Below are 10,506 nucleotides of genomic sequence, written 5' to 3'. Positions count from 1 at the left end.
AATCATTCTCCCTTGCGTACATCTCATTTACACAAGTACATAGATTTATCTTGGTGTTGTGTCCTCATTTTTCTCCCACTCTATCTTTAGAATAAATACACTAGAAATTCAAAGATAGTATATGAGACACAAATAATGATTTTTAAAGTATAAGGAGGACTATCTCATAGGTTGACTAAATGTTTTAGATTTTTTAAGTGTACTTGGTGATTAACTTTCCTTTAAGAGAGTTCATTAACTCAATATCACTTTGTAAATGATCATACACAAGTCTTTAGGTTGTGGTTATATAATGAATCCCATCATTATAGTTGTTAATTAGATCACTTTAAGTGAATAATCATATGTTTCTATGAGCAAGCATGTATAGACGAATTTTAGAACAAGGATAAAAATGATAAAACGGGTGACTTGGGTTGCAAACCAAGCCACCATTATCCAAAATACAACCAATTATCCAAAATACATTTCCATGTCAAACACGGAAATCAAAAGGTTCTAAAATCCAAAACATAATTAAAATAAGACAATAAAAGGCGAAGCTTCATGGAAGCTATTCCTAGCTTCTCGATGGTTTCTCAAGCTTGCTTTTCTTTTCCCTTGTCCTTGCTTGGTGGAGGCCCTATTTACAATAAAAAGGGGATACATTATCACAACTTTGTATCACAATACCATAGTTGAATTAGAAACATAAAAGAAAGGATAGTCATTTACCTACTGGAGTGATCTTTCCATCTTTAATATCACCAAGGTACTTGGAACAATTTCTATTCCAATGTCCAACACCATTACAATAATGGCATTTATCAAGAGGACCCTTCTTGATCTTGGAAGTGCTAGCTTCATAAGTCCTAGCTTTGGTGAAAATAGGAGCTTGCTTCTTACTCTTCTTCCCATTCTTCTTGAACTTCCCCTTGCTTTTGGTGCTTATGTAAAGCACATCTTTTGGTGGGTTTACATTTAACCCCATGTCCCTTTTGGCTTGCACAAGTAACTTGTGCAGCTCTTCAAGAGACACGTCCTTGTCTTGCATGTTAAAATTCACCCGGAATTGAACATATGCCTTGACTTTGGATAAGGAGTGTAGAATCCTATCTACAATGAGTTCTTTGGGGATTTCAACCTTTTGAATTTTCAAAGTCTCGACTAGCTCCATTAATTTGAGCACATGAGGGCTAACCTTTTGGCCCTCTTTGAAGTCGAGATCAAAGAATGCCGCGGCCGCCTCATATTGGACGATCCGCGGAGTTTGTGAAAACATTGTCACAAGCTTGGAGTAAATCTCATTAGCGGTGCCCATCTTAAAGGCTCTCCTTTGGAGATCCGCCTCCATCGCAAAGATTAACACGTTTTTCATTGCGGCGGACTCCTTATGGTAAGCTTCATATGCTTCCCTAGTGGCGGCGGTCGACCTAGGGGTAGGTTCGGGTGGAGAGGCCTCGGTAAGGTAACGAAGCTTGTCGTCACCTTCGGCGGCTAATTTGAGTTGGGCATCCCAATCGGAGAAATTTGACCCATTCTTTTCAAGTTTACATCGATCCATAAAGGATCGGAGCCATGAAGTATTAGTGAGAGGTGTGGCGTTGGTGTTTGGATTTGCCATTTGTTATGAGAAATAAGAGCGGTCTACAAAACAAAATAGAAGGAATAAACCATATGTCGTTTTAATAATAATAGTACTCGTAAAAATAAGTTTAAACAAGTTTTATTGCATTTATCTAGTGACCTCTACCCAACTTAGATAAATGATTCCAAAACCCAAATTCATATCGACTTAGGCACGGTAGGGCCTATTCATCCCTTATCAATATAACTCTGTAGATTAACGCTTAATCGATTCTACTTTTAGAACTCTTGGTCGATAAAATTACTCTAATGTTTATCTATAGCCCGGAACACATGCGACTACGGTCACGAATACTTCCGTTGAGCTCAATCCAAATTTCGAATAAATGTGTCCATGATCCAAATCCACATCAACTTGGGCACGGTAGGGCCGATTCATCCCTTATCAACATGAATTCGGTGGATAGACATTTATCACCCACTTCCCCTACGTAACAAGTTTTGTACCCCGGTAGGGCCGAGTGCACTCCCTCGCGAAATAGGTTTTCATGGTTTCTACTATTTGGTAAGGCTATGTCTCAATTGATTGTTTTAGCGAGAGGTCATGTCAATTTATTATCTATCACGTTTTAAGTGAACTAAAGCGGTGAACTACGATAATTCTAATTGACACGGTCGATAAACTCGATTAAAAGATGATGCATGTTTTAGTTATGGCGATTTAGCGATGCATGCGACATATAAATAAAATGCAAAGCATAAAATTAAATCCTAGTATGGCCTTCCTAAAATAGAAAATCTAATTAACTATTACATATTCGGAAACCAACTCCATTGGTTCCTTGAACTTCGGTTATGGCACGCATCTCGAGGTAACACCGTCTTTATGTATCGCCTTCTTGAGTGACATCGTCTTCAAGGAACTCCGGAATAATTAAATTACATAACAAATTACACAACTTCCTATTATACAATTGTAATAAAAATAAAATAAAACTATTAATTACAAAACGGTGATACGAGATCACAATAAATTACAACCGAATCGATATTCCCATACATTTCGGGTAATACCAATTAAAAACTAAGGCCATACTAAGTAAAAATTACATAATTAAAAAATTACATAAAGTAAAATTATGACAATCATAAATAAAATGCAGCATTATAAGATGTATGAACATGCCCAATTTTATGCTAAATCGCCTTTAAGGAGCCAATATCGTATATTACACGGTTTTTACGGATTTGCGTGATTCAATGTTTTATAATCACAAAAATTACAAAAATTCATATTTATGCACAAGTTAATTACCCTAACCTCTTAGGACTCAAAATTAGTTTTCACTACTTATTTGACTATAATTAACTCATATTTCTTAACCTTGTTCATTAATGGACTTAAAATTACAATAAAATGCTATAAACTTCAAATAAATCATAAAAATCCAAATAAATTCAAAATTTGAAATTTAAACTTATGAACATTCTGGAAAAATACCATGACACTCATAATATTCAAAAACTTAGGTTAAAATTTCGTAAAATTATCGGAAAAACTATGTTGCGGTTTATCGGATTTATCAATAAAAATCATAAAAACATGAGAAAAATTATATTCATTAAATTTTCAATTTTAGATCTGGAAAAGATAATAAAATGCAACATGTGACGTTTTTCCTTAGTCATGGAGTATGTTTTAGCAATTATTCACTAATTAAGTCACTATTTATGCTATTTTTAACCAAAAATTCATAAATCATGTAAAAAGACTTCAATATAGCCTATTATTTTACACACATCTTGTAAAATTGCATGTGACAACATACTAAATTTCTATGACCATATTCGAAATTTATCTTATATTAACCTATTTTTCTTCTAAATTCGATTTTTATCATGAAAAATCCAAATTTCGAGCATAAGAACTCCAAAAATTAAGAAAATTTACAGGTCATCTCAATATAATATATGTGATAACATATCAAAAAATCACTGGAAAATTCGAAGTTTAGCTAATTTTAGTCCGAAAATGACATTTTAATCATAAAATCACATTTTTAATGCCATTATTTTATAAGATGAACAATAAAAATCCATAAATTAACCAAAATATCCTAAAAACATTTTAGGACCAGAAACTTTAATATGCATAATTTATTTCGTGATATATCATAATAACACAAATTTACAAGTTTTATATGTTAATCGTATAACTCGGAAAAACTATAACCGATTTGCATGCAAACAATCAAGGCTCTGATACCGCTTGTTAGAAATCTAGATCTCTATACTCAACATATTCATATATGTTATAATTTTAATTTAGTCATAAAATTAAAAGGTGATCTTACGCATGCAAACTACAAAATAAATAAAGAAGAAATCATCATCTCACATTGATATTTCGGTTTATATGGGCACAAGAGAGTTCTCCTACTCTCTTGTTCTTGAGCTTTCATTAGTGGATGAACAAGGATTCAACAAGAGAATCCCTCCCAAAAGTATTATACCCAAGATAACAACTTAATAAAATTAATATTATTATTACTAGAATAATACTAATTTTGTATTAAAATTGACCCAAAAATATTATTGGACTCTCTATTATTTCGGTTTAGAGAGAAGGAAGAGAAGGAAGAATTTTATCTTTCTAAAACTCTAATTTTAGATGAATAATGAGTGAATAATCTAAAATGTTTTAGGTAGTGTATATTAGGTAAAATGTGGAGAAAAACCCATGGTTTTCTCCTCTCAAAAACCGGGTGGAATGGGGAAGGGAAGAGGGCCAATGCATGAAGAAAGTGTTCTTCACAATGACCACTAGGTTTGCATGGCTAGTTTTTAGGTAAATCATTATGCTTACCACTAACATAATTAGCCTAATATTTTCCTAATCCTCCCATTATTTCGGTTTACATGGATAAAATGGACTCCATTTTATCTTTGTCAATTTGTCAATTTGTCATATGTCACATAAAATTGTTATGTATTTTTAACATATTAAAAATCAACGCATTAATAAAAATACGTCATATACAAAAATCGACTTAGTAATTCGTAATTACTTGTACCAAAATATTTTACCAAATATAAATCACAACATCTTGTATTTACAATAAATTATTCATTCAAATGCAATTGTTTCTTTAAACAATAATTTCATCCAAGTAATAAAACAATTCGATTACTTAGACCGTATCTTATTTAATCAAATTACAATGAGACACGTAAATATTACTTCCAAAATCGTCCGTCAATTTTAAGTAATTTAATTGACCCGTTTCGTCATACGATCAATTAAATGATCAATTAAGAGTGTTACCCTTTAGGTATGACCTAAGGGGATCAACTGGTCACCACCGTCTCACGACAGTAATGTCAAACTCTAGTCAGCCAATCATTACCGATATGTGTGGACCAGTTGACAGTAAAATATTACTTCCCAATTGTATTCTTTAAAATGAGACTTAAACATGTGATCATTATGATCAACAGTTGTGATCGCATTATTGTCGGAGGACATATATTCCAACAGGGGCCACGTAAGGTTGCCACTGCATTCTCTAGTTCCATGACTTCCCTATCCACACTCTTCACCCATGTAATGAAATCAGTGATGGTTGGAGAAATGGTGGAGTAATTCCCTTCATTTTCTATTGCATGAACTTTGTTTTTGACTGGAGAAATGAGATGTGAACAATCTATGGTAAATTCTTCATTTGTAATCACTAGAACTCCAAGAGGATTCTGAGTGTTGTTAGGCTTACCTCCAGGTGGTATTGGTAGGCGACCGTCTTCAATCATATCTTGAAGTACATTTTTTAATTTGTAGCATTTCTCTGTATCATGTCCCTTACCTCTATGGTATTCGCAGTACGAATTCTCATCTCAGAACTTGGATTTCTTTTCTGGTTCGGGTGTAGGGCATATGGGTTGAAGTTTCCCAAGTTTCATCAATCTTTTCAGAGCGTTGGAATACGTGTCCCCTAAATTTGTGAATTTCCTTGGAGGGGTACTCTTCTTAGATGGCTCAAGGAGGTTAACTTCATCAGTCTTGCTAGTAGAGCCATAAGAATGACTTGTTGAGCCTTGATATCCACGACCTATTGTTTTGGACAAGAGCCCTTTACGAATGTCATCTTCGATCCTTGTCCCTAGTACGGTCAAATCTTTGAAAGTTTTGATGTTTTGATACCTCAAATGATTTGCATAGATGGGCTTTAGGTTGTCCACGAATTTCTCCATGAGGGTGGCTTCATCCGGGCGTTCAACAAGTTGAGTACTAGTCTTCCTCCACCGACTTAGGAAATCGGTGAAACCTTCGTTGTCATTTTGGGTAAGAACCTCTAAAGTGCGCATGTTGACTTGGATTTCAGCATTATCTGCATATTGTTTAGCAAACTCGATTGCGGCATCGTCCCAAGTAGCGATTTTCTTGTGTTCTAGCGAATAGAACCATTGTTTTGGGATGGTGTCAAGAGATGAAAGAAAGATCCTTAAGAACATCTCGGGTTTAATGCCTTTGATAGACATGTAATCCTTAAAGGCTCGGATATGGTTCAAAAGGGTTCTCATGTCCCTTGAATTTCGGGATATCCGTCATGTTGAAGTTGGTTGGCAACTTGAAACTCACAGCCTCATATTTGCGATTATTCTCCCTATAAATGTCATCCCCTTTGAGATACATCAATTGTTCCTCCAAGTATTGGAGTCGTTTCTCAGCTGCAGTCATACCCATGGGAGGGTTTTCGTCCCTGAAGTCGTTCACGAAGTCATTGGCGATCTCACTTTCTCGAGGAGGCATCCTCATTTCTACGGCATATATTCTGCCCTCAATGGTGTCAAGGCGATCATACACTTGGTCTTGAGTAACTTGGATACGAGCTAGCGCGGCTAGGATTTGATCATTACCATTCTGGAGTTGGTTGAAGTTCGCGTCGCTTGTTTCAGGCATCTTGGAAACTGAATAAGAGATCGACGACGAATCAAAACATGATCGACCACTCTAGCACACTTACTCGAAAAGAAATGTTTTGACTCGTGAAGTGGGAGTGTGCCACTTGTGTCAGTGAGTTTTGAGGAAATGACAAAATTTGAAAATTTTTGGTCCTAGTCAACTTTAGTGTAGTTGTAGGAGTGGACTCGAAGTGAGGCTTTGAAATGGGTTTTGAGGCCCGAATTTTGACTTGACAATTGGACAGAGTTTTGTTTTGTTTTGCGCTAATATTAGGCCCTAGTTTTCGAAATTTTACATTTTAAAGAAGGATTTTAAATTTACAAGAATCGTCATGGTTTTGTTTAGAAAAGGGTGATCACGTATGGTACAAACAATATACAAGCATTATAACGGCATGCTGAGTGCATTTAAATGGGTTTTGGTTTAAAGGGTTGGTTGCCATACCGAACAATCAAACCCGAAGTCTGTGGAGAGGCTCGTACGAAACAAGAGTAAGGCCGATTCCTAGTCCATTTCCTCAAGTAGTGAAAGTCCTTGATACAAACAAGAGTAAGTACCATGGTATGGATGACGTCAATCACTATCCATCCTTAGGCCCAAATAAGAATTAGGACCATCTAGACGGGGCGATTGGTCGAATGGGTTGGGTTGGGCCTAGGAAGGCCGAATAAACGATCTAGGAAGACCGAGTTATGAAAACCGACAATTGTCTTGTACAAACTATTCCCTAACCTTGTTCAAGTTTCACCCTATTGCCTACACGTAAGTGTATTATCCCCAGCGGAGTCGCCAAACTGTGGATAGTGGGCCCACGGGGGCGCTTGGGAAAGAACAAGCGTTTGCATTTGTGGAGTCGCCACCAATTTATTGTGGAAAATTGGAAACCGTTCGAATACCTCGTGCCATGTCAAGACACAAAGTAGTGACATGAACACCAAGAACTCGTTACCCTTAGCATTCTATGTCTAGAATGACCCTCGTGGATGGCAATGAACACGGATGTTCACAGAGATCTGGAGTAAGGGGTGAGGGTACGTATTAGGAAGCTCTTTAGATCGAACACCTAATCCCGCCCGCCTCGATAGCGGCCTCTACTAATGATTAGGGAAGTTGTCTATACTCGATATATTGTCGATTATATGCATGCTATGCAACATCCAATAAATTGATTCTAGCATGTGAGAATTAACTAAGTCGGTTGAGATTTAGGATTGATTACATGTGAAGGCATACAAGTGATACAATAAAGAAATACGATAATAATACAATAAAGGAAAAATACAATAATTACATTGGATTAATGATTTATGTCGAAAATACCTTTAAAACGGATAATTTGAGAAAGAAATAAGCAAACAAATTAACGAACAGGAATTAAGGGTGATAATACGAATAGTAGTTAATTAATACGTAAGCTAAAACTAGGTCAAGGCAAAACGGGAGTTCGAGACAAATCGCCGAGAACAGTAGCGCAGCGGTGAGCCGCGCTCTGGAAAGAGGCGCAGCGATTCTTTGCGTCTGTTCCTTTGGCTCGATTACAGGCCGTGAAGCGGAATTGCAAATCGTTAATGTTCATTGGTGATTTAAATGATCGATTATACTATTTGGCTCGGGTAAAAGTGATTAGCAGATTATTTACATATGATTGACGGTCATGAAAGCAATAAACATGGATGAAACTGATTAGAACGAATTAATTACATGACTAAAATGGTTAATTAGCGAATTAATGAACTAAACGAACTAATTAGGTTAAATATGACGAATTAATGATGAACTAATGATAAATATGACAGTAAACAAGTGAGAAATATATTAAAGGTCGAATTCCAAAAACTCAATATGAATGAATCGAATTTCTACAACCCGGTTTGACTTTAATGACGAAAACCCGCAAATATTGGTTATAAGGGATTTGAGTCGGGAATTAATGATGAATTATATGTTAATGATGATGAACAATATATTAAATTACCACGTGGATGAAATAAGAACAAACAAAGATGAAAGAAAACAAAAGGACGAAACCAACAGAGGACGAAGGAAGAAGAAGAGAAGAAAGAACGGCGGCAACCTCAGGAAGAGGCGCAGCAAGTGCTGCGTCCTTTCCAAGAGGGGCAGCAGTTGCTGCGTCCCTTCTCGACGTCTGTCTCCTGTTAATCCGTAAAAAGGGATTTAAACAAAGGGTTTTTAGAAATCGGTTTTAATTGTATTTCGACATAAACCTTACAATATGATTACAACAATAAAGAATAGAGATATTTACACCCTCAGACTTACATGTTTGATGAAACGAGATGAACTAAGTTAACGTTTAGTGAGGCTCGACTCGAATGTAGACGAAAGTGCTCTCGTAAGAGGAAATTACACAGATTGATTAAAGTTGATTATGGTGGAGTTGGTCAAATTGGACGGTCATGCAAAACGAGGCTGGTAATCAGAAGGATCCGAGCTTACGTGGTCGAATGTTCAAGCACGTAGACGCCAAAAAGTAAGAACGTGGTCTAGAATGCAAAGGGAGAAGAGAAGGGCGGACACTCACGTGAGAAATATGTGAGACCGAAGGTCTCTATTTATACTAATCACACGGAGGAAGTAGGGTTTTCGGAGAAACTTTGGAAGTGAATCTCGAAAAGATATGAAAAAGATACGAAAAATACGCAGAAAAGGACTTGGGAAGAGGCGTAGCAAGCACTGCGTCTCTTGGAAGAGGCGCGACACTGCCGCATCCTTTCCCAAGTGGTTTCCTCTGTAAGAAAGATTTCCGTGTTTAGTTTATGGAATAACGGAATAATTTGGTTTTCCTTAATATTTTGTGTGAATATTACGGGAAATTGTTTACCAAAGATTAAAAGATTTATAAAATATGGAAAAGAAATATCCGGAACATTCCAGAACATTCCGACTCAGTTTCAGAAAATGAATACGGTTTTAGGCCCGGACTCCAAATGTACTTTAAGTACTGCCAAAACGACCGTATCGGCACGTAGATGACAATTAAGAGGTAGACATAAATGTTTGAGCGATCACTTGATGATAAACTTACGAACTGTCACAAATCATTCCGCGTACCAAACATGCGGCCCAATCATCACTGGGTGGTTGGCGGGAGGTGCAGAAATGAGGTATCTACAGAGCCCCCACTTTGACTGAGGCTTGGACAAGGCGAAAGTCAAAGTATAGCCATCAGGTCAATCGAAGATTACAACCTGACGACTATGGCGACGCGAGGCGGCTCAAGGGGTCTGAGCCAAGGACCTGTCGTCGGGAACATTTTAGAGTCTGTCGACTGTCGGGGGGGGGGGTCGTTTAAAGTCCATTAGACTACATGAGGAGGCTCGCTAGCCATAAGAAGAGACCATACTTGAAATTCTTTGAAACTTCAGGGGAAAACAATACGCGATCTTGGAGAAGAAAATGACATGACACGATCAAAAGCTATCGGGAGAAATCTGCTTGTGTTCAGCTTCAAACAAACTTCGGAAGGACTTGGGGTCGATGTTGATCTCCATGTCTCGAGAGAGAATGACTGTCGGTCGTGAACTCTCGCTGGGGGAACATAATCGGGAACTGGTCTTCATGTCTTGAGAGGGAAAGTCTATCCGTGTACTCTCGCTAGGGGAACAGAATAAAGGCGTGTCAAAACACCTGTCAAAGAAGGAATGCTCGTTGTGACAAGCTATGTCTGGGATAAAAAAGGGCGATAATTTGCTGTTGGCTTGAAAGAGGTGGATCCGGGCGAAGAATATACATCAAACGGATCAAATATGAGATGTAGCATCAAGGAAGTGGCGCACCAAAGATGGGCCCACAAAATAACGAATTCATAACGAATTTTTGAAAATTCGTATGAAGGGAAGCTGAGGAAGAGGCGCAGCAAGAGTTGCGTACCTTGGAAGAAGCGCAGCACCCGCTGCGTCTATTCCTGGGTGTGTCTTTTCTGCGTAAAAACCCGATGAAACAGAGGGTTCATTTCATTA

Source organism: Silene latifolia, chromosome X, assembly GCF_048544455.1.
Source record: "Silene latifolia isolate original U9 population chromosome X, ASM4854445v1, whole genome shotgun sequence".
NCBI classification, from domain to species: domain Eukaryota; kingdom Viridiplantae; phylum Streptophyta; class Magnoliopsida; order Caryophyllales; family Caryophyllaceae; genus Silene; species Silene latifolia.
Note: the sequence above shows the minus strand (reverse complement) of the source record.